Source organism: Lissotriton vulgaris, chromosome 1_1, assembly GCF_964263255.1.
Source record: "Lissotriton vulgaris chromosome 1_1, aLisVul1.2, whole genome shotgun sequence".
In the NCBI taxonomy this organism is placed as follows: Eukaryota; Metazoa; Chordata; class Amphibia; order Caudata; family Salamandridae; genus Lissotriton; species Lissotriton vulgaris.
Genome location: NC_141685.1, coordinates 251,226,517 through 251,253,303, shown reverse-complemented (window position 1 = coordinate 251,253,303; position 26,787 = coordinate 251,226,517). Strand labels below are relative to the sequence as shown.

General features: G+C 49.8%; 13 non-coding genes across 13 annotated transcripts; all 13 read left to right on the top strand.

Moving 5' to 3' along the window:
* The first annotated feature begins 10,923 nt into the window (after window positions 1-10,923).
* On the top strand, window positions 10,924-10,995 carry TRNAE-CUC (transfer RNA glutamic acid (anticodon CUC)). The gene has a single exon. It is a non-coding gene; the product is annotated as a tRNA-Glu (tRNA).
* Window positions 10,996-11,893: 898 nt separating this feature from the next.
* TRNAY-GUA (transfer RNA tyrosine (anticodon GUA)) lies at window positions 11,894-11,979 on the top strand. Its single transcript is given in 2 exon segments — window positions 11,894-11,930; window positions 11,944-11,979. It is a non-coding gene; the product is annotated as a tRNA-Tyr (tRNA).
* A 1,549-nt stretch (window positions 11,980-13,528) lies between these two features.
* On the top strand, window positions 13,529-13,600 carry TRNAE-CUC (transfer RNA glutamic acid (anticodon CUC)). Its single transcript has one exon. It is a non-coding gene; the product is annotated as a tRNA-Glu (tRNA).
* Window positions 13,601-14,498: 898 nt separating this feature from the next.
* On the top strand, window positions 14,499-14,584 carry TRNAY-GUA (transfer RNA tyrosine (anticodon GUA)). Its single transcript is given in 2 exon segments — window positions 14,499-14,535; window positions 14,549-14,584. It is a non-coding gene; the product is annotated as a tRNA-Tyr (tRNA).
* A 1,549-nt stretch (window positions 14,585-16,133) lies between these two features.
* Window positions 16,134-16,205, top strand: TRNAE-CUC (transfer RNA glutamic acid (anticodon CUC)). The gene has a single exon. It is a non-coding gene; the product is annotated as a tRNA-Glu (tRNA).
* An 898-nt stretch (window positions 16,206-17,103) lies between these two features.
* On the top strand, window positions 17,104-17,189 carry TRNAY-GUA (transfer RNA tyrosine (anticodon GUA)). Its single transcript is given in 2 exon segments — window positions 17,104-17,140; window positions 17,154-17,189. It is a non-coding gene; the product is annotated as a tRNA-Tyr (tRNA).
* A 1,550-nt stretch (window positions 17,190-18,739) lies between these two features.
* TRNAE-CUC (transfer RNA glutamic acid (anticodon CUC)) lies at window positions 18,740-18,811 on the top strand. Its single transcript has one exon. It is a non-coding gene; the product is annotated as a tRNA-Glu (tRNA).
* Window positions 18,812-19,709: 898 nt separating this feature from the next.
* Window positions 19,710-19,795, top strand: TRNAY-GUA (transfer RNA tyrosine (anticodon GUA)). The gene is given in 2 exon segments: window positions 19,710-19,746; window positions 19,760-19,795. It is a non-coding gene; the product is annotated as a tRNA-Tyr (tRNA).
* A 1,548-nt stretch (window positions 19,796-21,343) lies between these two features.
* Window positions 21,344-21,415, top strand: TRNAE-CUC (transfer RNA glutamic acid (anticodon CUC)). The gene has a single exon. It is a non-coding gene; the product is annotated as a tRNA-Glu (tRNA).
* Window positions 21,416-22,313: 898 nt separating this feature from the next.
* Window positions 22,314-22,399, top strand: TRNAY-GUA (transfer RNA tyrosine (anticodon GUA)). The gene is given in 2 exon segments: window positions 22,314-22,350; window positions 22,364-22,399. It is a non-coding gene; the product is annotated as a tRNA-Tyr (tRNA).
* A 1,549-nt stretch (window positions 22,400-23,948) lies between these two features.
* On the top strand, window positions 23,949-24,020 carry TRNAE-CUC (transfer RNA glutamic acid (anticodon CUC)). Its single transcript has one exon. It is a non-coding gene; the product is annotated as a tRNA-Glu (tRNA).
* Window positions 24,021-24,918: 898 nt separating this feature from the next.
* Window positions 24,919-25,004, top strand: TRNAY-GUA (transfer RNA tyrosine (anticodon GUA)). The gene is given in 2 exon segments: window positions 24,919-24,955; window positions 24,969-25,004. It is a non-coding gene; the product is annotated as a tRNA-Tyr (tRNA).
* A 1,549-nt stretch (window positions 25,005-26,553) lies between these two features.
* On the top strand, window positions 26,554-26,625 carry TRNAE-CUC (transfer RNA glutamic acid (anticodon CUC)). The gene has a single exon. It is a non-coding gene; the product is annotated as a tRNA-Glu (tRNA).
* Window positions 26,626-26,787: the final 162 nt, after the last annotated feature.

The following is a 26,787-nucleotide window of genomic DNA, read 5'->3' as shown; positions in this document are numbered from 1 at the left end:
ATTGTGACAGGGCCTTACAGCCGTTGCCCAACAGGTGGGTCTCCTGGAGAAACACGACGTCAGGCGAGTGCCGCTTCAGAAATTGGAGAACCAACCCTCTCTTTATTTTGTCCCACGGCCCAATCACATTCCATGAAAGCATTTTAAGTTTCTTCCTACCTGTGGTTCTCATCACTCCGCCTAAAAAATACAGGATATCACATGGAGGAGCAAGTCAGGTGGAAGATAAGGAATGAGTGTATAACACTGCTAAGCTCTGTGATCAATGAAAGCATTAGTAACATTGTTTCCGCTGCAATCAATATCTGAATCCAGAATGATAGGACATGCCTGGACGTTAACCGCACCCAGACCACCCAAACTGATAAAAACATGCCCAAGCAACAACCATCGTAAAACAGAAACCCAAAATGCAGTCCGCTACCCCCACCCCACTGATCCATTCAACATTCCATAAATCCCCCCACCCTGCATCCCTGCTGGGCGGTGACAAAACCTCCCACCCCCCCAAATTAGCAGAGCGCCTATCGCATTTCTAAAAACTGAAGGGGTCGTGTAGCCAGACCGAGCCTTGGCCCAGAGACATTTAGTTTAGTCAGCAACCACATTAAGAGCCCAACAGGTGTCTAATATGAACAGCAACATCGGCAAGGCCCCATAGAATACCCGCTAATGCCCACATGTGAACAAGGAAACTTACAAAATTCGAGGTGAACAGGTGGACAGAGCCCTCATTAATATTCCCACTATAGCAAATGCTTGGCGCAGTCAGCAATGAGGAGTCAATAGTCACAATCCTCCATCAACATGGAACCACTCAACCTCCCAAAGTGAAAGATACAGACCAGTTATTTAGCACCTCTAGCTGCTTCAGTCGAATCATGAATTGGCGAGCCACTACCAGAGGCCTGGGAGTCTCCGTCCATCCTTCTGCCCCGGGCCTGGTTGTTACGGCGGCCCACCATGCGCCAGCCCTCCAGCCAGTCCCAGGTCTCTTCCGGGCTGGTGAAGAAACAAGATTTCCAAGAATATATAATTCCTTTGACAGCTTGGCCGGAAACATCATGCCTTACTTTAAATCTTTGTTTCGGAGTACTTTCTTCACTTCCAGGAAGCTCTGTCGCTGTACCTTAAGGGTGAAGTCCGGGAAGAAAGTGATGCGACTATTTTGGAATTCAACTGGTGGGACGGAGCGGGCACACTGCAGGATGACATTTCTGTTGCGGAAGTTGAAGATCCTAGCTAGGAGTGGTCGTGGGGGGCTCCAGGCCTCAGTCGACCTCCTGGTACTCGGTGCGCTCGTTTCACAGAAAAGAAATTAGAGCGCCCCCTAGGCTTGTGGTAAGTAGTGATCAGGTCTTCCACGAATAGGTCCACCGATGGCCCCTCCACTCGTTCAGGTACTGCAATAATGTGGACGTTATTGCGTCTGGAGCGTCCCTCATAGTCATCCAACTGCGCTTCCAGTTTTGTGGCGTGTGTTTGCAGCTCTTCCATCTTTCTCTGCAGCGCTGACCTGTCTTCCACTAAGGAGGTCGCCTTGACTTCGACGTCTTTCAGTCGCGAGTTCATGGAGAGCCTATCTTCTCTGATGAGGGGAAACTTCGGTGGACACTGTATCTATACGCAACTCCAATGACGTCCGAACAGTGGTGATGGCTTCAAGGATATCCTGCAGCGTTGGCTCCTTCTGCTTTCCACCAGCTTCAGGTTTCCACAGTAAACATTGTCAGTGTTTCTGTTTTTCTATGTAGTGGTTATAAATATGTCTCTCTGTCCTACTATTTGTTCTTTTTCGTATCCTGTTTTTAAAGCATTTTGTGCACCCTAAGGTTCACATCAATAATTTGTTGGACTGTTTACATTGACTCCCCATCTCTCTTCTAGTGGAGAGGTATGGTGCAGCGGCTAGGACAATTGACTTCGGAGCACAGGCTTCATGGTTCAATCCCCGGTTCCGGCGGCAGCTCAGCACCCTGTGACTCAGGGCAATAACTCACTTGATTTCTACGACGGCCCCCAGCGCCTTGAGACCCGTAAGGGTGAGTAGTTTGTGCTTTACAAATACGGATTTACATTTACATCAACCCAAATTTGCTTATGAACTTTTGCAGACCAACCGGTTTTCTTAACATCTGTTCACTGGGTAGGAGGATCATTGTACAAAATATATAGTATTCACTACTTGTTTGCTCACATTCTTTCAGTCTCACTCACTCCTTCATACTCACTCACTGTCACTCAGTCACACTCACTCAATGTCTCCACTTCCCTCCCTCCCTCCCTCCCTGAATTCCACTCCATTCCCTGCCCCTCATTTTCTCTGTACCCCCATTGCTCCCTACCCTCTCCTGCACCCCATGAATGAAGTGTCATTAGCATCAATCTTCTGCTACCTGTAGTGGAACCAGCAGTGGCCCCGCCCTTCCTGCCACCTTCCGACCCACTCACTGTCATGTATCAGGCACCCAGGGATACACACCACGTAGGTGACTACATTCCGGCAACACTGGGCGCTCGAGGCTTATCAGGGTCCTGAATATATATGTTTATGCTTTGGCATCACATACTTCAGAGGAGTCACTTTTGTTCTGACAACCACTGACCTCTACAGTCTTGCGGTCTCTGGATGCTTTCTTTTATTTGGATTGGGTAATTGTTACCTATTGATGATTCGTTGTGACAGACTACTTACAAGCCTTGAAAACGTTGTTGCATACGACAAACGCTTGTCCGCTGTCCTTTATCGATGATTTGGAATAAAAACAAATTAAACCAACCATCTGTCTATGTGTACCTTCATGGATTATTGCTGAATCGACCTCAATGGACCCGCTAGAGTGACGGGCCTTTGTACTGTTATTGGTGGTGCTCTGGACATTTTGTTGCATGGACCAGACCCTAATCGTGGACATAAGTCCTGGCACTAGTGACCCGGATGATGCTGGAAAAGTTTATGGAAAGTTGCGCCCTGCGAGCAGTTATTAATGAACACTCTGCAGCCTTTTTCATCGGCTCCCTGTGTTGTCTCGGCCTAGAGGGCTGTAGGAAGATTTAATTGGGCAGCTCCTGAGCCAGATACACAAAAAAGGTCCCTGGGTCTCAAGTGGACAGGAGGAGTGCTGGAATGTCCCTTTTATAGAAAGGTTTCCCTCACCCACCCGTTGGGAGGCATGCTTCATCAGAGTGCAACCTCCTCGCATTGCGAACCTGGTCGCAATTCGGGCTACAGCCCCCTCTATGAATTGGAGGAGATCAGGGATGTTTAAATTGTGAGAAAACGGTATCCTAAAACTTGTAGGTGAGCAGGGTGTGGTGAAGGATGGAAAAGAAAAGAGGTGTATGTATGAAATAAAACTAACTCCAAGGTATGCCAATAGCTTTATTCAGGGCGTCCGTAGGTCCGGATTAAAAAATGACAGTGAGGGTCGACATGTTTCAATGCACAATCGTCATCCATCACATATTCAGTAGGTATAACTATAATGACTATGTATATAATTAAAACTTACCCTCAATTTCAGGTAATCAATATCACCTTAACCTCAGCACAAATCAAGGTGGCATCTAAGTCCTATGGACAGAAGGACCAGTGGGAATGCAGTTGCAATGCAACCTAAATATAACACACTGCAGCACAGTGTAAGCAGTTGACTTCAATCATAGAAGTAAACTGTGTGGGTGGTACCCATTCATGTATTACTGAAGAAAGTGAGTAACATCCAATGAGTATTTGTTACCAAATGTGCGAACATAGTAATCTTGAATGGAACAGATACATGTGTTATTCACTGTATAGACGTATTGCTCAGCACTGTATTAGGACCAACCATATCCAGTATGTTCGTACACAATGGGGCCGATTCACAGACCTAACTTAAGACAAAATCCTAAACTTACTACTTTTGGTATTCACAGAAGGCATTTAGTAGTAGTAAAGTTAGGATTTTGTCTTAAGTTTGACTTAAGACAGACTTAAGACAGATTTAAGACAAACAAGACAAAATCCTAACTTAAGTCTGTCTTAAGTCTGTCTTAAGTTTGTCTTAAGTTTGTCTTAAGTCTGACTTAAGAAAAAATCCTAACTTTACTTATACTAAATGCCTTCTGTCAATACCAAAAGTAGTACGTTTAGGATTTTGTCTTAAGTTAGTTCTGTGAATCGGGCCCAATGCAATTTAAAAAAAGTCAATTTGTATGATTAGTTGGAATATCACATGGTTTTGGCCATCAGGGTAGAGATTAAAGCCAAATGAATTGTCATCATTTGTGCCCCCCATTGGAAATATAAAGAAGGAGAATTCTGGATTCCTGGGGGAAATATTTGGAAGGAGCGGACTAGGCTGCACTGTTAATGCTACTCTAGTGGTAGTAGAATGAACCCAGGGGCTTAGACCTATTTCAAATCCTGTCCAAAATGCTGTTAACCTGCACTCTCAAGCAGCCCGGCAGGTCCCATGCACTCTGAAAATACGCCCATGTGGATATAGGTTAAGGGTTAATGATGTAAAATTGCTGTGCAATCTCCCGCAGATTGTATATTTCTCCAGGGCCTGGATCCTGGAATGGCATAGCGTCACCTGGGCAGGAAGGTTGCCCATGAGGTAGTCAGTTGGGTCAACCATGTGTTGCTGTGGCACCTCGACCCAGAGCTAAATCCTCAGGACAGACTAAATGGCCCAAAAGAACAAGCATTTGCAATAGAATAGGTCTCGCATTTACGGGAGTTTAAGCTATTGGCATTGTAAATAAACAATGCCTTTTATTTATATTTTTAAAACCAAAACATAAGTAAAAGGTGTTGTCATTTACAATGCCAATAGGTCAAATTTGTGTAAATGCGAGACCTATTGCATTGCAAATGCTTTTTTTCACTCGCTAAGATTGCCCCTAAGCCCTGCCCCCTCATGCGAGGGAGGGAGGCTGCCAATAGAGGAGGCGAGCGTGGACTGGCTGAGGGATTGGGCAGCAAAGAAGCCGAAGCGTGTTGATAGCAGCAGCTGCTCCTGACAGCATACCAGGCGCTGCGACCTTAGTGCGGTGTCTGTGAAACAGGCGCACGCTTATTATGAAAGTATTTTTTTAAACAGTGAGCGCGATGTCCCTAAAGTGGGCAACATGCTCATTATTAAAGTTTAAAAAATAAAAATAGATAAACAGAGCGCGGTGTCCCTTAAGCTCAAAACTGATGCTCAAAAAACTGCTTAAAAGCCACGTTCCAATGGATGAGCGTGAACCATCTCAAATGCAATTCAGGAAAAACTGAGATCTTGCCGTATGGAAAAGGTAATCTGTTTAACCCCACGTTATGGTGGCTGGAGGACGCCACCGCCCGCCCCCCAAACACTGTTCTATCAGTCCGAAATTTAGGGATCAGATTTGACTCCTCTCTGACTTTTAACACCTTGGCTGCTAATGGTTTTCCCCTCCTGTGCTAACATTCTTTGAATACCATTATACATGACAAGCTCAGCTCGTCATAAGCACCGCTCAACCGTGCCTCATGACGAGCTGAGCTCGTCATGAGCAGCGAAGGGGTTAAACAACAAGCAGTGGCCGTAGCAGGAATATGTTTTGGCATCATAAAGGGGCTCAGAAAATTCTTTGACCTAATACCACTCCCAGCACGAAAAATGGTTGCAGTAGCACTTATAATGTCACGCCTTGACTACTGCAACAGTTTATATGCAGGGACAAATAGGATGGTCTGCCATAAGCTGCAAATGGTGCAACATGCAGCGGCAAGACTGGTGCTGGGATGGAATAGGAGGACGTCAGCCACAGCAGCAATGGACATTTTACATTGGCTGCCGATTCATAAACGGATTCTTTTCAAAATCCTCCTAATTACCTTTAGGGCCTTCTATGGAAAAGGACCTAACTACATTCAGAGCATGTTCAGACACTACGCCCCCACGCGTAATTTGAGATCCCAAAAGGCTAACCTCCTCACCATCCCTAATTTCAGACTGAAAACGAGAGGAGGAAAGGCCCTGGCAGTTTTGGGTTCCAAAGCGTGGAACATACTCCCACCGTCCCTACGTCAAATTGCATCAGAACCAATCTTCGAAAAGACCCTCAAAACATGGATATACAATCTATCCGATACCCTATGCAAAAACCTAATTTGAATACGCAGACCATTCTTCTACCATCAGCAAGGCTGTCTTCCCTTTCTAAAGCACCAAGATGCTCCCTGGAGTGAAGGCCATGCTATATAAGAGCTCTTTACATTTACATTTGCATTTACATTTAAGCGGGCATCGCGCTCCGCATGCAAATACAAAGAAAAGCGTCCTCCATTGTCCTTATCAGTGTCAATAAACAAAATACTGATCACCCACTTATAATGCAGACTCTATAACAAGCCAAGTAAAAAGTCCAGTCGTTATGGGCGGTAACAAATGCAGACAAGGCGGTACCAAGGAGGGTCTAACAAGACTATTTACGAATCAGAAGCCAGCATTTAATAAGTACAATGACACAAGCCAATGACAAATCTGGGCGGACAGTTGAGCAGGGCTTCCACTGCATACTCTACTACAGCATACCTCGCAGAGCGAGCAGCGCATGTGCGCTGCCGATAGGCTCGACCTAAAAAGCAGGTACACAGAAATGTACTTAGCTGAGATCTCATAGCTGACCTCTCAGTTGCAGCAGGCACCGGACCGTGCCTCGGAAGGATCACTGGCAACGGAGTTGTCAGACATTTTTACTTCCAGAGTAGTATGCGGAGCATCTACGCCCACTCGAAAAAGCACCTATCAAAAGCCACAAACAAAACTACAGACCTTGTAGTTTGTACGATTCTATGGAGACTTTGAAGTACGCTCCATGGAGAGGTGAGCATTATGGGTGAGGTGGTCCTCTATTGTCAAAATAAGAGAGAACACCAGTAACAGAAGTCTAGTAACAAAATAAATGCCCTTATGGAAATCTGTTTATTGTGGCAACCAAGCTCGTTCGTAAGAGCAGTTGGCATGACTCCAACTGGAAGTATTGTATATTTCATATTTCTGCTCGACTAGTGTATGTGTCCATTCCAATCACTAGTGTAAAATATGCCATGTCATTTAATGCCAAGTGCGATTGAATAATTATCTGCCAAGTGCGAGTAATGATATCTACACATCCATCAGTGTGTGGCGGTAAGGCAGTAACGTGCAGCACTTTGGGAGATGAATGTGTCACTTCAAAGTGAGTGCCGTGTTTTGCTGGACATTTTCACGGTACTATCAGAAGGTGCACCCCACCTTTGTTTGGCTGGTGATCGTGGTATGTTGTTGATCATAAAAGGGAATGGTCTTAAGTATATCTCTAAAAGTCACATGTCAGGATTGTATTAGACTAAACCAAGGGATAGCATCATTCAGACATTGGCTGTCCCTTTTCACTCTAAATACCCATTGCTGTTCCCTCCTGAAGAGTTATTGGGTTATATTAGCGATGGTTTGAGGGATCATAGGTTTTTCCAGAAGAGTCTATTTCAATTCTTCTTCTGTTCCCTTTCTCGAAAAAGTGTATGGTCAATTTGGTGGCTTGTTCCTTACAGTGAGTAATGCTCTTGTGTTCTGTCATGCTAGTTTTGATCTTCCTCATTGCCATTGCCACATGCCTCAGACCACAAGAGCATGTGATTGAGTAGACCAGTCGGTCGGAGTTGCAATTAGTATGATGTCTTTTCAACCCTGAAGCTTGCCTCCTCAGGTTCAAGGAAGAAAGAAGAAGGACCGAAGAGCCTTGCTGACCCAGGAAGAAGAAGAGGACACCAACTGCTTTGGCTCCAGCCCTACCGGGCTGTCCGGTTTACGAGCTGCCTGCAGCAGGAACCCCGGCGAGTCCAGCAGCAGGCAACCCCAAAGCCTGGAGGACCTGCCGTTCAGCCATCTTACAGACTTTGTTTCCCGTTAATACAGGATTTTCTCAAGCAAAGGCTCACCCACAGAATCCAGATTCCGTCTACTCCACACTCCCCTCACACAATGCCCAAAACCTGAGTTAAAGTGGACCAACACCACAATGCGGTGTCCCTAGCGATCCTGACCTGAGATTTGGTGATCTCTGACCTCCCTAAAGCTTTGAGCCAGCGACTGCAGCCTCAACCTGAAGGGTCCCACCGACTGCGTTCAGAGCTGGTAAGAACACCCGACACCAGAAGACACCCCTGCATCTGATGCCCACAACCTTGAGAGGTCCAACCGAAGGTGTCCGGGCATCCCCCAAGATCTCAACTTACCTCTCCAGTTGGTGGTTGCCTTCTGGAAATCTCCCTGCCAAAGCCTACAGCAACTTCACAGAACCGAAGGTCTCCATTGAAAAGCCTCAGAGTCCCGACGTCTGTTTGGCACCCTGAACCCGGCCGCCCCAGTGCTGCTGGGGATGCAGCTCCTGCGCTGGTCGTTAGCCGCTGCAGTGCTGACTTTAACCCTAGGAGCTTTGCTCCCACACCTGAGTGGCCTGCTCGTCAGCAGTCCATAACCAAAGTCCTCCTTAGCCCTATTGGCTAAAATTAGGCCCCTGGACTCTGTACTATCCGCCCTATAGCCGCTGTTGGTGCAACTCAAGTGCCCATCTAGACCTTGAGGAACCTTGGTCCTAACCCCCCAAAACTCCCACTTGTAAGTTGTGTACTTACCTGAAAAACCACTAACACTTTTCTCCCATAGGAACCCATGTTAAGAGATTTTGGGCCTAAAAGGTTGTGTTGACCTGAAGTTTGTATGGAGAAAGGAGAACTAAACCGCAAGGTATGAAAACTCTTACTTACATTGTATTATGGGATCCTAAGGTGTGGTATCTAGGCATACCACCCCTGTATTCAAAGTAATTAAAGCATAACTAAAAAGTAATCTGAAAGTAATTACTCTGTAATTCAAACTGCATTTTAAAGTGATACAAACCTGTAACAATTGCAAATCCATCCTCAATTGCATTTCTAGGTAAAGGTCTATAATTGAAAGTATATTTACCTACCTGTATTAATTCCTTTTTGGTTCTAGAAATAAACTACAAGTAAACATTTTTTATACTTACCCAATTGGTCTTTATTCTGTCTCAGAGTGTGTGCCATCAGTCTTGATTGAGTGAATACAATAAATGTTTACCACAACCTCTGGATAAGCCTAACTGCTCGACCACACTAGCACAAATAGAGCTGTCAGAACGTACCTAATTTAGCCTCTGCTATACCTCTGGGGAATCCCTGGACTCTATGCACACTATACCTTACTTTGGTATAGTATACAGTGCCAGCTTCCTACAAATATCATCAAGATGACAGGTGATACAGGAGCTTACGAAGGACTGTAGTGGAGTGACTGACATCCTGACTGACATCCTAACGGTCATCCTTAGGTCGCTGGTTCAAATCCAGCTCGAAGGACTTTTGCAAACTCTTTACTTTTTTCCCTCACAATAGAAAGCGCCTCTTTCTCGGACCCTCACACGCCGGGGCTTTTCCTGCCTCCCCTTTTCACCTTTACAGCCCAGCTCTCTCCTCCGGCGGGGGTGAGGGGGGTGGTGTCTCTCGCCCCCCCCCCCCCCCCTCCCTGTGTGCAGCCCCCGCTGCAATGCCCCCTCATCAGACAGAGCCAGGGGCCCCTGGGCTGAAGAGCCAGTCCGGGGCCCCCCCTCTGAAGCAGCCCTGGGAGCTGGTTGTGGTGACTCTGGCATCAGGGGATGCTGCTGAGAGCGTCTGCCTGGAGGCGAGAGGGTTGCTGTGAGGTGTGAGGGAGGAGTGTGTTTGTGTGTGTATGGTGGGAGAGAGTGTGTGTGTGTGTGTTTGTTGAGCCCGTGGCCCCCTGTGTTGGTGTCAAGGAGTTGATAAATGGCACGAACCGGTAGCATATCGGGGAGAGGCGGCTTGAAGGCCACATGAGGAGCGGCTCAGCAGGTCGAGCTTCATCGGTTCCTCGTTAGTATAGTGGTCAGTATCCCGGCCTGTCACGCGGGAGACCGGGGTTCAATTCCCCGACGGGGAGGATTCAGTCGCCTTTTTTAAAGCATGACAATTCTACCTCTATTTTAAAAGGCATCTAGAATGTGACACCCCTGCTATTGTGTACTGGCGCTTTTCATGTATGACGTCATCTCCGTTAACAGAAAGACTTACTAATACAATCTCACCATTTTTCAAATCAACCACGGGCGATTTTTAAGTCGCACACTTTTTGGGAAGCATTTCTGCCTTTCCATGTTCAGCTTCTGTGTACTTTATTGGAAAAAGAAACGTGCACGAAGGGTTATTATTGACATCAGAAATCAAAGGACTGCATGATCAACATAATGCATTTAAGCCCGTTTTCCTTTTTACAGAAACATACATGAAATGATGGATCGTGCTCTGAATGAGGAATTGTTTCATATGACGGTGAAGCTTTTTTAAAATCTCTTTGTTTAAGTCTAATGGGTTAGAACTTCCAGTCATATTGTGAAAGTAAAATTTCCACTGGCGGCCTGCACTCCCGACCAGCCTCATCAGAGATCTTATATTGCCTAGGTCCAGCACGCCTCCCAAATTCCGGTCAGGCTATAGCAGTGTATTCTGGGACTTGTAGTCCTGTTCCTAACACTCTAAACTCAGGCCGAGGGGAGCCAGCATCCAAAGTAACCCCCTGGGCTGGGAGAAGCGCTCATGTTCGGGTCCGGGCTAACTTGAGAGCTTTGTGGAGGCCTCGGACGAGCTCCCGGGATCCCCGAGGCGGGCTGCCACCCTCTGTTGGGGGTGTGCCTGAAAGCAGCATGTTTTCTGTGTCTGTTGATGATCTCGAAAGTGCAGTAAAGACTATCTTGCCAGTGTTAGGTTGATGTGCTTTTCAGTGCTTTCTGTAGTGGATGAGGATATCACTGTGACAGAAGCAGAGGTGGCCTGACCGACCCTGCTGGTATGTCTTGGAGCAGCTGCTCTAAGGGAGGAGTGGGCGCTCCCTGGTGGTCTAGTGGTTAGGATTCGGCGCTCTCACCGCCGCGGCCCGGGTTCGATTCCCGGTCAGGGAAGGGGACTTTTTTTACACTCTGTACTTCCGTTTTTTTTGGGATCCTATTTAAACACATTTTTTAAGGTTTTACGTGGCAAATCTTGCTTTACATACATTTCTTCTTTACTTGACTTGCCACCTGCTAATAACTACGTCACCTTTCAGGGACAGAGACAAAGCACGGATAGAAAAGTCAATGCTGGTCGTCAAAGCTTATTCTTCACAACGGATGCATTTCCACTTGGAAGATGCATTGGCAAATCCAGGAGGCCTGTTTCTATGGGTCTCCAGTTCTATCAAGAGTCTAGTCTCAAGACAACTTTGAAAGGAAGAGACTTGCTTCTGAAGATTGCAGCAGCATTGGCGGGAGAGAGGCGCACGGGCGGGCGGGACACTGCTCCTCAAGCCCGGTTTTACGCAGGATGGGCGGAGGGCCTCAGTCTGTCTGTCCGGCGGGGGCTCTCTCTTTAGCCTCATGGCCAGTCCGGCCCTGGAGCAGTCATGTCTCACAAAGGGCGGGTCTAGGCCGTCACTCTGGAGTCTGTATCCTCCGGGTGAGGTCTCCGATTCTTCCACCTGAGGGCTGGAGAGAAGGGGGGCGTTTGGTCCGGGGCGCCAGTCACAGTCGCCCTTGAGAGGCGTTCATAAGGTAGTTTGTAACTGTAACTGTGTCTGGACTGGTTGTTCTAAGGTGCGCTAAGTGATGTCTTAGCATTTGGAAGAAGCTTTGAGAAACGCGGGTGGCCTCTTTCTTTTCCTTTGCTTGCTTTGCTTAGGAAAGGAAAGTCTCCATTGGAGGGTTTGGTGTTTTCTCAAGCCCTGGAGTTGGTGTTTAGAAGCAGAATGCGAGGTGGATGGCTGGGCTCCGCTCCCACTCCTCATGTGATATAGCGCCTTGTCATCCCCTCCCAACCTAGCCTTCGATAGCTCAGTTGGTAGAGCGGAGGACTGTAGTGGAGTGACTGTCATCCTTAGGTCGCTGGTTCAAATCCGGCTCGAAGGATTTTTGCAAACTCTTCACTTTTTTTCCCTCTGCTTCCCAATGGAAAGCGCCTCTTTCTCGGACCCTCACACGCCGGGGCTTTTCCTGCCTCCCCTTTTCACCTTTACAGCCCAGCTCTCTCCTCCGGCGGGGGTGAGGGGGGTGGTGTCTCTCGCCCCCCCCCCCCCCCCCTCCCTGTGTGCAGCCCCCGCTGCAATGCCCCCTCATCAGACAGAGCCAGGGGCCCCTGGGCTGAAGAGCCAGTCCGGGGCCCCCCCTCTGAAGCAGCCCTGGGAGCTGGTTGTGGTGACTCTGGCATCAGGGGATGCTGCTGAGAGCGTCTGCCTGGAGGCGAGAGGGTTGCTGTGAGGTGTGAGGGAGGAGTGTGTTTGTGTGTGTATGGTGGGAGAGAGTGTGTGTGTGTGTGTTTGTTGAGCCCGTGGCCCCCTGTGTTGGTGTCAAGGAGTTGATAAATGGCACGAACCGGTAGCATATCGGGGAGAGGCGGCTTGAAGGCCACATGAGGAGCGGCTCAGCAGGTCGAGCTTCATCGGTTCCTCGTTAGTATAGTGGTCAGTATCCCGGCCTGTCACGCGGGAGACCGGGGTTCAATTCCCCGACGGGGAGGATTCAGTCGCCTTTTTTAAAGCATGACAATTCTACCTCTATTTTAAAAGGCATCTAGAATGTGACACCCCTGCTATTGTGTACTGGCGCTTTTCATGTATGACGTCATCTCCGTTAACAGAAAGACTTACTAATACAATCTCACCATTTTTCAAATCAACCACGGGCGATTTTTAAGTCGCACACTTTTTGGGAAGCATTTCTGCCTTTCCATGTTCAGCTTCTGTGTACTTTATTGGAAAAAGAAACGTGCACGAAGGGTTATTATTGACATCAGAAATCAAAGGACTGCATGATCAACATAATGCATTTAAGCCCGTTTTCCTTTTTACAGAAACATACATGAAATGATGGATCGTGCTCTGAATGAGGAATTGTTTCATATGACGGTGAAGCTTTTTTAAAATCTCTTTGTTTAAGTCTAATGGGTTAGAACTTCCAGTCATATTGTGAAAGTAAAATTTCCACTGGCGGCCTGCACTCCCGACCAGCCTCATCAGAGATCTTATATTGCCTAGGTCCAGCACGCCTCCCAAATTCCGGTCAGGCTATAGCAGTGTATTCTGGGACTTGTAGTCCTGTTCCTAACACTCTAAACTCAGGCCGAGGGGAGCCAGCATCCAAAGTAACCCCCTGGGCTGGGAGAAGCGCTCATGTTCGGGTCCGGGCTAACTTGAGAGCTTTGTGGAGGCCTCGGACGAGCTCCCGGGATCCCCGAGGCGGGCTGCCACCCTCTGTTGGGGGTGTGCCTGAAAGCAGCATGTTTTCTGTGTCTGTTGATGATCTCGAAAGTGCAGTAAAGACTATCTTGCCAGTGTTAGGTTGATGTGCTTTTCAGTGCTTTCTGTAGTGGATGAGGATATCACTGTGACAGAAGCAGAGGTGGCCTGACCGACCCTGCTGGTATGTCTTGGAGCAGCTGCTCTAAGGGAGGAGTGGGCGCTCCCTGGTGGTCTAGTGGTTAGGATTCGGCGCTCTCACCGCCGCGGCCCGGGTTCGATTCCCGGTCAGGGAAGGGGACTTTTTTTACACTCTGTACTTCCGTTTTTTTTGGGATCCTATTTAAACACATTTTTTAAGGTTTTACGTGGCAAATCTTGCTTTACATACATTTCTTCTTTACTTGACTTGCCACCTGCTAATAACTACGTCACCTTTCAGGGACAGAGACAAAGCACGGATAGAAAAGTCAATGCTGGTCGTCAAAGCTTATTCTTCACAACGGATGCATTTCCACTTGGAAGATGCATTGGCAAATCCAGGAGGCCTGTTTCTATGGGTCTCCAGTTCTATCAAGAGTCTAGTCTCAAGACAACTTTGAAAGGAAGAGACTTGCTTCTGAAGATTGCAGCAGCATTGGCGGGAGAGAGGCGCACGGGCGGGCGGGACACTGCTCCTCAAGCCCGGTTTTACGCAGGATGGGCGGAGGGCCTCAGTCTGTCTGTCCGGCGGGGGCTCTCTCTTTAGCCTCATGGCCAGTCCGGCCCTGGAGCAGTCATGTCTCACAAAGGGCGGGTCTAGGCCGTCACTCTGGAGTCTGTATCCTCCGGGTGAGGTCTCCGATTCTTCCACCTGAGGGCTGGAGAGAAGGGGGGCGTTTGGTCCGGGGCGCCAGTCACAGTCGCCCTTGAGAGGCGTTCATAAGGTAGTTTGTAACTGTAACTGTGTCTGGACTGGTTGTTCTAAGGTGCGCTAAGTGATGTCTTAGCATTTGGAAGAAGCTTTGAGAAACGCGGGTGGCCTCTTTCTTTTCCTTTGCTTGCTTTGCTTAGGAAAGGAAAGTCTCCATTGGAGGGTTTGGTGTTTTCTCAAGCCCTGGAGTTGGTGTTTAGAAGCAGAATGCGAGGTGGATGGCTGGGCTCCGCTCCCACTCCTCATGTGATATAGCGCCTTGTCATCCCCTCCCAACCTAGCCTTCGATAGCTCAGTTGGTAGAGCGGAGGACTGTAGTGGAGTGACTGTCATCCTTAGGTCGCTGGTTCAAATCCGGCTCGAAGGATTTTTGCAAACTCTTCACTTTTTTTCCCTCTGCTTCCCAATGGAAAGCGCCTCTTTCTCGGACCCTCACACGCCGGGGCTTTTCCTGCCTCCCCTTTTCACCTTTACAGCCCAGCTCTCTCCTCCGGCGGGGGTGAGGGGGGTGGTGTCTCTCGCCCCCCCCCCCCCCCCCTCCCTGTGTGCAGCCCCCGCTGCAATGCCCCCTCATCAGACAGAGCCAGGGGCCCCTGGGCTGAAGAGCCAGTCCGGGGCCCCCCCTCTGAAGCAGCCCTGGGAGCTGGTTGTGGTGACTCTGGCATCAGGGGATGCTGCTGAGAGCGTCTGCCTGGAGGCGAGAGGGTTGCTGTGAGGTGTGAGGGAGGAGTGTGTTTGTGTGTGTATGGTGGGAGAGAGTGTGTGTGTGTGTGTTTGTTGAGCCCGTGGCCCCCTGTGTTGGTGTCAAGGAGTTGATAAATGGCACGAACCGGTAGCATATCGGGGAGAGGCGGCTTGAAGGCCACATGAGGAGCGGCTCAGCAGGTCGAGCTTCATCGGTTCCTCGTTAGTATAGTGGTCAGTATCCCGGCCTGTCACGCGGGAGACCGGGGTTCAATTCCCCGACGGGGAGGATTCAGTCGCCTTTTTTAAAGCATGACAATTCTACCTCTATTTTAAAAGGCATCTAGAATGTGACACCCCTGCTATTGTGTACTGGCGCTTTTCATGTATGACGTCATCTCCGTTAACAGAAAGACTTACTAATACAATCTCACCATTTTTCAAATCAACCACGGGCGATTTTTAAGTCGCACACTTTTTGGGAAGCATTTCTGCCTTTCCATGTTCAGCTTCTGTGTACTTTATTGGAAAAAGAAACGTGCACGAAGGGTTATTATTGACATCAGAAATCAAAGGACTGCATGATCAACATAATGCATTTAAGCCCGTTTTCCTTTTTACAGAAACATACATGAAATGATGGATCGTGCTCTGAATGAGGAATTGTTTCATATGACGGTGAAGCTTTTTTAAAATCTCTTTGTTTAAGTCTAATGGGTTAGAACTTCCAGTCATATTGTGAAAGTAAAATTTCCACTGGCGGCCTGCACTCCCGACCAGCCTCATCAGAGATCTTATATTGCCTAGGTCCAGCACGCCTCCCAAATTCCGGTCAGGCTATAGCAGTGTATTCTGGGACTTGTAGTCCTGTTCCTAACACTCTAAACTCAGGCCGAGGGGAGCCAGCATCCAAAGTAACCCCCTGGGCTGGGAGAAGCGCTCATGTTCGGGTCCGGGCTAACTTGAGAGCTTTGTGGAGGCCTCGGACGAGCTCCCGGGATCCCCGAGGCGGGCTGCCACCCTCTGTTGGGGGTGTGCCTGAAAGCAGCATGTTTTCTGTGTCTGTTGATGATCTCGAAAGTGCAGTAAAGACTATCTTGCCAGTGTTAGGTTGATGTGCTTTTCAGTGCTTTCTGTAGTGGATGAGGATATCACTGTGACAGAAGCAGAGGTGGCCTGACCGACCCTGCTGGTATGTCTTGGAGCAGCTGCTCTAAGGGAGGAGTGGGCGCTCCCTGGTGGTCTAGTGGTTAGGATTCGGCGCTCTCACCGCCGCGGCCCGGGTTCGATTCCCGGTCAGGGAAGGGGACTTTTTTTACACTCTGTACTTCCGTTTTTTTTGGGATCCTATTTAAACACATTTTTTAAGGTTTTACGTGGCAAATCTTGCTTTACATACATTTCTTCTTTACTTGACTTGCCACCTGCTAATAACTACGTCACCTTTCAGGGACAGAGACAAAGCACGGATAGAAAAGTCAATGCTGGTCGTCAAAGCTTATTCTTCACAACGGATGCATTTCCACTTGGAAGATGCATTGGCAAATCCAGGAGGCCTGTTTCTATGGGTCTCCAGTTCTATCAAGAGTCTAGTCTCAAGACAACTTTGAAAGGAAGAGACTTGCTTCTGAAGATTGCAGCAGCATTGGCGGGAGAGAGGCGCACGGGCGGGCGGGACACTGCTCCTCAAGCCCGGTTTTACGCAGGATGGGCGGAGGGCCTCAGTCTGTCTGTCCGGCGGGGGCTCTCTCTTTAGCCTCATGGCCAGTCCGGCCCTGGAGCAGTCATGTCTCACAAAGGGCGGGTCTAGGCCGTCACTCTGGAGTCTGTATCCTCCGGGTGAGGTCTCCGATTCTTCCACCTGAGGGCTGGAGAGAAGGGGGGCGTTTGGTCCGGGGCGCCAGTCACAGTCGCCCTTGAGAGGCGTTCATAAGGTAGTTTGTAACTGTAACTGTGTCTGGACTGGTTGTTCTAAGGTGCGCTAAGTGATGTCTTAGCATTTGGAAGAAGCTTTGAGAAACGCGGGTGGCCTCTTTCTTTTCCTTTGCTTGCTTTGCTTAGGAAAGGAAAGTCTCCATTGGAGGGTTTGGTGTTTTCTCAAGCCCTGGAGTTGGTGTTTAGAAGCAGAATGCGAGGTGGATGGCTGGGCTCCGCTCCCACTCCTCATGTGATATAGCGCCTTGTCATCCCCTCCCAACCTAGCCTTCGATAGCTCAGTTGGTAGAGCGGAGGACTGTAGTGGAGTGACTGTCATCCTTAGGTCGCTGGTTCAAATCCGGCTCGAAGGATTTTTGCAAACTCTTCACTTTTTTTCCCTCTGCTTCCCAATGGAAAGCGCCTCTTTCTCGGACCCTCACACGCCGGGGCTTTTCCTGCCTCCCCTTTTCACCTTTACAGCCCAGCTCTCTCCTCCGGCGGGGGTGAGGGGGGTGGTGTCTCTCGCCCCCCCCCCCCCCCCCCTCCCTGTGTGCAGCCCCCGCTGCAATGCCCCCTCATCAGACAGAGCCAGGGGCCCCTGGGCTGAAGAGCCAGTCCGGGGCCCCCCCTCTGAAGCAGCCCTGGGAGCTGGTTGTGGTGACTCTGGCATCAGGGGATGCTGCTGAGAGCGTCTGCCTGGAGGCGAGAGGGTTGCTGTGAGGTGTGAGGGAGGAGTGTGTTTGTGTGTGTATGGTGGGAGAGAGTGTGTGTGTGTGTGTTTGTTGAGCCCGTGGCCCCCTGTGTTGGTGTCAAGGAGTTGATAAATGGCACGAACCGGTAGCATATCGGGGAGAGGCGGCTTGAAGGCCACATGAGGAGCGGCTCAGCAGGTCGAGCTTCATCGGTTCCTCGTTAGTATAGTGGTCAGTATCCCGGCCTGTCACGCGGGAGACCGGGGTTCAATTCCCCGACGGGGAGGATTCAGTCGCCTTTTTTAAAGCATGACAATTCTACCTCTATTTTAAAAGGCATCTAGAATGTGACACCCCTGCTATTGTGTACTGGCGCTTTTCATGTATGACGTCATCTCCGTTAACAGAAAGACTTACTAATACAATCTCACCATTTTTCAAATCAACCACGGGCGATTTTTAAGTCGCACACTTTTTGGGAAGCATTTCTGCCTTTCCATGTTCAGCTTCTGTGTACTTTATTGGAAAAAGAAACGTGCACGAAGGGTTATTATTGACATCAGAAATCAAAGGACTGCATGATCAACATAATGCATTTAAGCCCGTTTTCCTTTTTACAGAAACATACATGAAATGATGGATCGTGCTCTGAATGAGGAATTGTTTCATATGACGGTGAAGCTTTTTTAAAATCTCTTTGTTTAAGTCTAATGGGTTAGAACTTCCAGTCATATTGTGAAAGTAAAATTTCCACTGGCGGCCTGCACTCCCGACCAGCCTCATCAGAGATCTTATATTGCCTAGGTCCAGCACGCCTCCCAAATTCCGGTCAGGCTATAGCAGTGTATTCTGGGACTTGTAGTCCTGTTCCTAACACTCTAAACTCAGGCCGAGGGGAGCCAGCATCCAAAGTAACCCCCTGGGCTGGGAGAAGCGCTCATGTTCGGGTCCGGGCTAACTTGAGAGCTTTGTGGAGGCCTCGGACGAGCTCCCGGGATCCCCGAGGCGGGCTGCCACCCTCTGTTGGGGGTGTGCCTGAAAGCAGCATGTTTTCTGTGTCTGTTGATGATCTCGAAAGTGCAGTAAAGACTATCTTGCCAGTGTTAGGTTGATGTGCTTTTCAGTGCTTTCTGTAGTGGATGAGGATATCACTGTGACAGAAGCAGAGGTGGCCTGACCGACCCTGCTGGTATGTCTTGGAGCAGCTGCTCTAAGGGAGGAGTGGGCGCTCCCTGGTGGTCTAGTGGTTAGGATTCGGCGCTCTCACCGCCGCGGCCCGGGTTCGATTCCCGGTCAGGGAAGGGGACTTTTTTTACACTCTGTACTTCCGTTTTTTTTGGGATCCTATTTAAACACATTTTTTAAGGTTTTACGTGGCAAATCTTGCTTTACATACATTTCTTCTTTACTTGACTTGCCACCTGCTAATAACTACGTCACCTTTCAGGGACAGAGACAAAGCACGGATAGAAAAGTCAATGCTGGTCGTCAAAGCTTATTCTTCACAACGGATGCATTTCCACTTGGAAGATGCATTGGCAAATCCAGGAGGCCTGTTTCTATGGGTCTCCAGTTCTATCAAGAGTCTAGTCTCAAGACAACTTTGAAAGGAAGAGACTTGCTTCTGAAGATTGCAGCAGCATTGGCGGGAGAGAGGCGCACGGGCGGGCGGGACACTGCTCCTCAAGCCCGGTTTTACGCAGGATGGGCGGAGGGCCTCAGTCTGTCTGTCCGGCGGGGGCTCTCTCTTTAGCCTCATGGCCAGTCCGGCCCTGGAGCAGTCATGTCTCACAAAGGGCGGGTCTAGGCCGTCACTCTGGAGTCTGTATCCTCCGGGTGAGGTCTCCGATTCTTCCACCTGAGGGCTGGAGAGAAGGGGGGCGTTTGGTCCGGGGCGCCAGTCACAGTCGCCCTTGAGAGGCGTTCATAAGGTAGTTTGTAACTGTAACTGTGTCTGGACTGGTTGTTCTAAGGTGCGCTAAGTGATGTCTTAGCATTTGGAAGAAGCTTTGAGAAACGCGGGTGGCCTCTTTCTTTTCCTTTGCTTGCTTTGCTTAGGAAAGGAAAGTCTCCATTGGAGGGTTTGGTGTTTTCTCAAGCCCTGGAGTTGGTGTTTAGAAGCAGAATGCGAGGTGGATGGCTGGGCTCCGCTCCCACTCCTCATGTGATATAGCGCCTTGTCATCCCCTCCCAACCTAGCCTTCGATAGCTCAGTTGGTAGAGCGGAGGACTGTAGTGGAGTGACTGTCATCCTTAGGTCGCTGGTTCAAATCCGGCTCGAAGGATTTTTGCAAACTCTTCACTTTTTTTCCCTCTGCTTCCCAATGGAAAGCGCCTCTTTCTCGGACCCTCACACGCCGGGGCTTTTCCTGCCTCCCCTTTTCACCTTTACAGCCCAGCTCTCTCCTCCGGCGGGGGTGAGGGGGGTGGTGTCTCTCGCCCCCCCCCCCCCCCCTCCCTGTGTGCAGCCCCCGCTGCAATGCCCCCTCATCAGACAGAGCCAGGGGCCCCTGGGCTGAAGAGCCAGTCCGGGGCCCCCCCTCTGAAGCAGCCCTGGGAGCTGGTTGTGGTGACTCTGGCATCAGGGGATGCTGCTGAGAGCGTCTGCCTGGAGGCGAGAGGGTTGCTGTGAGGTGTGAGGGAGGAGTGTGTTTGTGTGTGTATGGTGGGAGAGAGTGTGTGTGTGTGTGTTTGTTGAGCCCGTGGCCCCCTGTGTTGGTGTCAAGGAGTTGATAAATGGCACGAACCGGTAGCATATCGGGGAGAGGCGGCTTGAAGGCCACATGAGGAGCGGCTCAGCAGGTCGAGCTTCATCGGTTCCTCGTTAGTATAGTGGTCAGTATCCCGGCCTGTCACGCGGGAGACCGGGGTTCAATTCCCCGACGGGGAGGATTCAGTCGCCTTTTTTAAAGCATGACAATTCTACCTCTATTTTAAAAGGCATCTAGAATGTGACACCCCTGCTATTGTGTACTGGCGCTTTTCATGTATGACGTCATCTCCGTTAACAGAAAGACTTACTAATACAATCTCACCATTTTTCAAATCAACCACGGGCGATTTTTAAGTCGCACACTTTTTGGGAAGCATTTCTGCCTTTCCATGTTCAGCTTCTGTGTACTTTATTGGAAAAAGAAACGTGCACGAAGGGTTATTATTGACATCAGAAATCAAAGGACTGCATGATCAACATAATGCATTTAAGCCCGTTTTCCTTTTTACAGAAACATACATGAAATGATGGATCGTGCTCTGAATGAGGAATTGTTTCATATGACGGTGAAGCTTTTTTAAAATCTCTTTGTTTAAGTCTAATGGGTTAGAACTTCCAGTCATATTGTGAAAGTAAAATTTCCACTGGCGGCCTGCACTCCCGACCAGCCTCATCAGAGATCTTATATTGCCTAGGTCCAGCACGCCTCCCAAATTCCGGTCAGGCTATAGCAGTGTATTCTGGGACTTGTAGTCCTGTTCCTAACACTCTAAACTCAGGCCGAGGGGAGCCAGCATCCAAAGTAACCCCCTGGGCTGGGAGAAGCGCTCATGTTCGGGTCCGGGCTAACTTGAGAGCTTTGTGGAGGCCTCGGACGAGCTCCCGGGATCCCCGAGGCGGGCTGCCACCCTCTGTTGGGGGTGTGCCTGAAAGCAGCATGTTTTCTGTGTCTGTTGATGATCTCGAAAGTGCAGTAAAGACTATCTTGCCAGTGTTAGGTTGATGTGCTTTTCAGTGCTTTCTGTAGTGGATGAGGATATCACTGTGACAGAAGCAGAGGTGGCCTGACCGACCCTGCTGGTATGTCTTGGAGCAGCTGCTCTAAGGGAGGAGTGGGCGCTCCCTGGTGGTCTAGTGGTTAGGATTCGGCGCTCTCACCGCCGCGGCCCGGGTTCGATTCCCGGTCAGGGAAGGGGACTTTTTTTACACTCTGTACTTCCGTTTTTTTTGGGATCCTATTTAAACACATTTTTTAAGGTTTTACGTGGCAAATCTTGCTTTACATACATTTCTTCTTTACTTGACTTGCCACCTGCTAATAACTACGTCACCTTTCAGGGACAGAGACAAAGCACGGATAGAAAAGTCAATGCTGGTCGTCAAAGCTTATTCTTCACAACGGATGCATTTCCACTTGGAAGATGCATTGGCAAATCCAGGAGGCCTGTTTCTATGGGTCTCCAGTTCTATCAAGAGTCTAGTCTCAAGACAACTTTGAAAGGAAGAGACTTGCTTCTGAAGATTGCAGCAGCATTGGCGGGAGAGAGGCGCACGGGCGGGCGGGACACTGCTCCTCAAGCCCGGTTTTACGCAGGATGGGCGGAGGGCCTCAGTCTGTCTGTCCGGCGGGGGCTCTCTCTTTAGCCTCATGGCCAGTCCGGCCCTGGAGCAGTCATGTCTCACAAAGGGCGGGTCTAGGCCGTCACTCTGGAGTCTGTATCCTCCGGGTGAGGTCTCCGATTCTTCCACCTGAGGGCTGGAGAGAAGGGGGGCGTTTGGTCCGGGGCGCCAGTCACAGTCGCCCTTGAGAGGCGTTCATAAGGTAGTTTGTAACTGTAACTGTGTCTGGACTGGTTGTTCTAAGGTGCGCTAAGTGATGTCTTAGCATTTGGAAGAAGCTTTGAGAAACGCGGGTGGCCTCTTTCTTTTCCTTTGCTTGCTTTGCTTAGGAAAGGAAAGTCTCCATTGGAGGGTTTGGTGTTTTCTCAAGCCCTGGAGTTGGTGTTTAGAAGCAGAATGCGAGGTGGATGGCTGGGCTCCGCTCCCACTCCTCATGTGATATAGCGCCTTGTCATCCCCTCCCAACCTAGCCTTCGATAGCTCAGTTGGTAGAGCGGAGGACTGTAGTGGAGTGACTGTCATCCTTAGGTCGCTGGTTCAAATCCGGCTCGAAGGATTTTTGCAAACTCTTCACTTTTTTTCCCTCTGCTTCCCAATGGAAAGCGCCTCTTTCTCGGACCCTCACACGCCGGGGCTTTTCCTGCCTCCCCTTTTCACCTTTACAGCCCAGCTCTCTCCTCCGGCGGGGGTGAGGGGGGTGGTGTCTCTCGCCCCCCCCCCCCCCCCCTCCCTGTGTGCAGCCCCCGCTGCAATGCCCCCTCATCAGACAGAGCCAGGGGCCCCTGGGCTGAAGAGCCAGTCCGGGGCCCCCCCTCTGAAGCAGCCCTGGGAGCTGGTTGTGGTGACTCTGGCATCAGGGGATGCTGCTGAGAGCGTCTGCCTGGAGGCGAGAGGGTTGCTGTGAGGTGTGAGGGAGGAGTGTGTTTGTGTGTGTATGGTGGGAGAGAGTGTGTGTGTGTGTGTTTGTTGAGCCCGTGGCCCCCTGTGTTGGTGTCAAGGAGTTGATAAATGGCACGAACCGGTAGCATATCGGGGAGAGGCGGCTTGAAGGCCACATGAGGAGCGGCTCAGCAGGTCGAGCTTCATCGGTTCCTCGTTAGTATAGTGGTCAGTATCCCGGCCTGTCACGCGGGAGACCGGGGTTCAATTCCCCGACGGGGAGGATTCAGTCGCCTTTTTTAAAGCATGACAATTCTACCTCTATTTTAAAAGGCATCTAGAATGTGACACCCCTGCTATTGTGTACTGGCGCTTTTCATGTATGACGTCATCTCCGTTAACAGAAAGACTTACTAATACAATCTCACCATTTTTCAAATCAACCACGGGCGATTTTTAAGTCGCACACTTTTTGGGAAGCATTTCTGCCTTTCCATGTTCAGCTTCTGTGTACTTTATTGGAAAAAGAAACGTGCACGAAGGGTTATTATTGACATCAGAAATCAAAGGACTGCATGATCAACATAATGCATTTAAGCCCGTTTTCCTTTTTACAGAAACATACATGAAATGATGGATCGTGCTCTGAATGAGGAATTGTTTCATATGACGGTGAAGCTTTTTTAAAATCTCTTTGTTTAAGTCTAATGGGTTAGAACTTCCAGTCATATTGTGAAAGTAAAATTTCCACTGGCGGCCTGCACTCCCGACCAGCCTCATCAGAGATCTTATATTGCCTAGGTCCAGCACGCCTCCCAAATTCCGGTCAGGCTATAGCAGTGTATTCTGGGACTTGTAGTCCTGTTCCTAACACTCTAAACTCAGGCCGAGGGGAGCCAGCATCCAAAGTAACCCCCTGGGCTGGGAGAAGCGCTCATGTTCGGGTCCGGGCTAACTTGAGAGCTTTGTGGAGGCCTCGGACGAGCTCCCGGGATCCCCGAGGCGGGCTGCCACCCTCTGTTGGGGGTGTGCCTGAAAGCAGCATGTTTTCTGTGTCTGTTGATGATCTCGAAAGTGCAGTAAAGACTATCTTGCCAGTGTTAGGTTGATGTGCTTTTCAGTGCTTTCTGTAGTGGATGAGGATATCACTGTGACAGAAGCAGAGGTGGCCTGACCGACCCTGCTGGTATGTCTTGGAGCAGCTGCTCTAAGGGAGGAGTGGGCGCTCCCTGGTGGTCTAGTGGTTAGGATTCGGCGCTCTCACCGCCGCGGCCCGGGTTCGATTCCCGGTCAGGGAAGGGGACTTTTTTTACACTCTGTACTTCCGTTTTTTTTGGGATCCTATTTAAACACATTTTTTAAGGTTTTACGTGGCAAATCTTGCTTTACATACATTTCTTCTTTACTTGACTTGCCACCTGCTAATAACTACGTCACCTTTCAGGGACAGAGACAAAGCACGGATAGAAAAGTCAATGCTGGTCGTCAAAGCTTATTCTTCACAACGGATGCATTTCCACTTGGAAGATGCATTGGCAAATCCAGGAGGCCTGTTTCTATGGGTCTCCAGTTCTATCAAGAGTCTAGTCTCAAGACAACTTTGAAAGGAAGAGACTTGCTTCTGAAGATTGCAGCAGCATTGGCGGGAGAGAGGCGCACGGGCGGGCGGGACACTGCTCCTCAAGCCCGGTTTTACGCAGGATGGGCGGAGGGCCTCAGTCTGTCTGTCCGGCGGGGGCTCTCTCTTTAGCCTCATGGCCAGTCCGGCCCTGGAGCAGTCATGTCTCACAAAGGGCGGGTCTAGGCCGTCACTCTGGAGTCTGTATCCTCCGGGTGAGGTCTCCGATTCTTCCACCTGAGGGCTGGAGAGAAGGGGGGCGTTTGGTCCGGGGCGCCAGTCACAGTCGCCCTTGAGAGGCGTTCATAAGGTAGTTTGTAACTGTAACTGTGTCTGGACTGGTTGTTCTAAGGTGCGCTAAGTGATGTCTTAGCATTTGGAAGAAGCTTTGAGAAACGCGGGTGGCCTCTTTCTTTTCCTTTGCTTGCTTTGCTTAGGAAAGGAAAGTCTCCATTGGAGGGTTTGGTGTTTTCTCAAGCCCTGGAGTTGGTGTTTAGAAGCAGAATGCGAGGTGGATGGCTGGGCTCCGCTCCCACTCCTCATGTGATATAGCGCCTTGTCATCCCCTCCCAACCTAGCCTTCGATAGCTCAGTTGGTAGAGCGGAGGACTGTAGTGGAGTGACTGTCATCCTTAGGTCGCTGGTTCAAATCCGGCTCGAAGGATTTTTGCAAACTCTTCACTTTTTTTCCCTCTGCTTCCCAATGGAAAGCGCCTCTTTCTCGGACCCTCACACGCCGGGGCTTTTCCTGCCTCCCCTTTTCACCTTTACAGCCCAGCTCTCTCCTCCGGCGGGGGTGAGGGGGGTGGTGTCTCTCGCCCCCCCCCCCCCCCCCTCCCTGTGTGCAGCCCCCGCTGCAATGCCCCCTCATCAGACAGAGCCAGGGGCCCCTGGGCTGAAGAGCCAGTCCGGGGCCCCCCCTCTGAAGCAGCCCTGGGAGCTGGTTGTGGTGACTCTGGCATCAGGGGATGCTGCTGAGAGCGTCTGCCTGGAGGCGAGAGGGTTGCTGTGAGGTGTGAGGGAGGAGTGTGTTTGTGTGTGTATGGTGGGAGAGAGTGTGTGTGTGTGTGTTTGTTGAGCCCGTGGCCCCCTGTGTTGGTGTCAAGGAGTTGATAAATGGCACGAACCGGTAGCATATCGGGGAGAGGCGGCTTGAAGGCCACATGAGGAGCGGCTCAGCAGGTCGAGCTTCATCGGTTCCTCGTTAGTATAGTGGTCAGTATCCCGGCCTGTCACGCGGGAGACCGGGGTTCAATTCCCCGACGGGGAGGATTCAGTCGCCTTTTTTAAAGCATGACAATTCTACCTCTATTTTAAAAGGCATCTAGAATGTGACACCCCTGCTATTGTGTACTGGCGCTTTTCATGTATGACGTCATCTCCGTTAACAGAAAGACTTACTAATACAATCTCACCATTTTTCAAATCAACCACGGGCGATTTTTAAGTCGCACACTTTTTGGGAAGCATTTCTGCCTTTCCATGTTCAGCTTCTGTGTACTTTATTGGAAAAAGAAACGTGCACGAAGGGTTATTATTGACATCAGAAATCAAAGGACTGCATGATCAACATAATGCATTTAAGCCCGTTTTCCTTTTTACAGAAACATACATGAAATGATGGATCGTGCTCTGAATGAGGAATTGTTTCATATGACGGTGAAGCTTTTTTAAAATCTCTTTGTTTAAGTCTAATGGGTTAGAACTTCCAGTCATATTGTGAAAGTAAAATTTCCACTGGCGGCCTGCACTCCCGACCAGCCTCATCAGAGATCTTATATTGCCTAGGTCCAGCACGCCTCCCAAATTCCGGTCAGGCTATAGCAGTGTATTCTGGGACTTGTAGTCCTGTTCCTAACACTCTAAACTCAGGCCGAGGGGAGCCAGCATCCAAAGTAACCCCCTGGGCTGGGAGAAGCGCTCATGTTCGGGTCCGGGCTAACTTGAGAGCTTTGTGGAGGCCTCGGACGAGCTCCCGGGATCCCCGAGGCGGGCTGCCACCCTCTGTTGGGGGTGTGCCTGAAAGCAGCATGTTTTCTGTGTCTGTTGATGATCTCGAAAGTGCAGTAAAGACTATCTTGCCAGTGTTAGGTTGATGTGCTTTTCAGTGCTTTCTGTAGTGGATGAGGATATCACTGTGACAGAAGCAGAGGTGGCCTGACCGACCCTGCTGGTATGTCTTGGAGCAGCTGCTCTAAGGGAGGAGTGGGCGCTCCCTGGTGGTCTAGTGGTTAGGATTCGGCGCTCTCACCGCCGCGGCCCGGGTTCGATTCCCGGTCAGGGAAGGGGACTTTTTTTACACTCTGTACTTCCGTTTTTTTTGGGATCCTATTTAAACACATTTTTTAAGGTTTTACGTGGCAAATCTTGCTTTACATACATTTCTTCTTTACTTGACTTGCCACCTGCTAATAACTACGTCACCTTTCAGGGACAGAGACAAAGCA